The sequence below is a fragment of the Nanorana parkeri genome, unplaced genomic scaffold, assembly GCF_000935625.1.
Source record: "Nanorana parkeri isolate BGI_ZX_2015 unplaced genomic scaffold, ASM93562v1 scaffold1746, whole genome shotgun sequence".
NCBI lineage: Eukaryota > Metazoa > Chordata > Amphibia > Anura > Dicroglossidae > Nanorana > Nanorana parkeri.
The window spans coordinates 25,830-27,753 of NW_017308014.1; the positions used below are offsets into that span (position 1 = coordinate 25,830).

Here is a 1,924-nt window from a genome sequence, read left to right on the forward strand (position 1 = left end):
TAACCCTCCCTGTGACCCCAACACTAACCCTCCCTGTAACCCCAACACTAACCTTCCCTGTGACCCCAACACTAACCCTCCCTGTGACCCCAACACTAACCCTCCCTGTGACCCCAACACTAACCCTCCCTGTAACCCCAATTCCCTTGTAACTCTCATATAACCCTAAAGCTAACGCTCACTGTAACCCTAACACTAATATTGCTCATAACACAAATTCCAATACTAACCCTATCTAAATTCTTTGTAGCACTAACCCTTCCTGTAACCCTAACACTGACCCTCTCTGTAGATGAGTTATGGGCCCGCGCTAGTATTTGGTCCTTCTGTACGTCCGAAAAAGTCACCCACATGTCCCTCTCCCATTCTCTCATAAAGTACAAAGAACCTCTTGAGCTTATTTTCAATAACATTTTATACATAAGAGATAGAGAGCGACTAGAGGGGGACCTAGAGTCACATCATTTTTCAAAAAAAGTTAAAGACCCAAGTGGCCTAATTAGACTAATATGTTCCCGAAGGAAGTTACTGAGTTGTAAGTAGCGTCAAGCATCTAAAGGAAATGTACCCCTTTTTTCCCTCAGTTCCTCCAATGGGATAAGAGCGTTCTCCACCATAAATCTGCCCAAACGAACATCCCCATCCACCACCCAAGTCCGAAAATATGATAAGTGCTCTCCTGGTAAAAACCAGCTGACCCTCTCTGTAAACCCAACACTAACCCTCCCTGTAACCCCAACACTGACCCTCCCTGTAACCCCAACAATAACCCTCCCTGTAACCCCAACAATAACCCTCCTTATAACCCTAACACTGACCTTCCCTGTAACCCCAACTCTAACCCTCCCTGTAACCCCAACAATAACCCTCCCTGTAACCCTAAAACTGACCCTCCCTGTAACCCTAAAACTGACCCTCCCTGTAACCCTAAAACTGACCCTCCCTGTAACCCTAAAACTGACCCTCCCTGTAACCCTAAAACTGACCCTCCCTGTAACCCTAAAACTGACCCTCCCTGTAACCCTAAAACTGACCCTCCCTGTAACCCTAAAACTGACCCTCCCTGTAACCCTAAAACTGACCCTCCCTGTAACCCTAAAACTGACCCTCCCTGTAACCCTAAAACTGACCCTCCCTGTAACCCTAAAACTGACCCTCCCTGTAACCCTAAAACTGACCCTCCCTGTAACCCTAAAACTGACCCTCCCTGTAACCCTAAAACTGACCCTCCCTGTAACCCTAAAACTGACCCTCCCTGTAACCCTAAAACTGACCCTCCCTGTAACCCTAAAACTGACCCTCCCTGTAACCCTAAAACTGACCCTCCCTGTAACCCTAAAACTGACCCTCCCTGTAACCCTAAAACTGACCCTCCCTGTAACCCTAAAACTGACCCTCCCTGTAACCCTAAAACTGACCCTCCCTGTAACCCTAAAACTGACCCTCCCTGTAACCCTAAAACTGACCCTCCCTGTAACCCCGACACTAACCCTCCCTGTAACCCCAACACTAACCCTCGCCTGTAATCCCAACACTAACCCTCCCTGTAACCCCGACACTGACCCTCCCTGTAACCCCAACACTAACCCTCCCTGTAACCCAGCACTGACCCTCCCTGTAACTATAACACTGACCCCCCCATTACCGCTAAGGTTAACCCTCCCTGTCATTTTGAGGCTAACCCTACTTTTAACCCCTTACACTAACCTACTCTGTGACCCCCAACACCACCCTGTCCCAGTTCCCCCAATGAAGTTATATCTAAATTGGGCTGTACACAGTTATACGCAGACACACGCACGCACGCACGCATGCACGCACACACTGAGGGACGGGTCGCTGTGTTTCATCTTTTTTTACCTAAATTAAAATCATTAAAATCATTAAAATTTGGGAAATGACACCCAAAAAATGTGCTGGCTCG

The 1,924-nt window shown here is 47.9% G+C and overlaps 1 protein-coding gene across 1 annotated transcript in view; it reads left to right on the forward strand.

The window, feature by feature from the left end:
• LOC108799509 (N-acetyllactosaminide beta-1,3-N-acetylglucosaminyltransferase 3-like) overlaps positions 1–1,924 on the forward strand; it is a 22,745-nt gene that overhangs the window by 2,985 nt on the left and 17,836 nt on the right. The gene's annotated exons all lie outside the window — the stretch shown is intronic.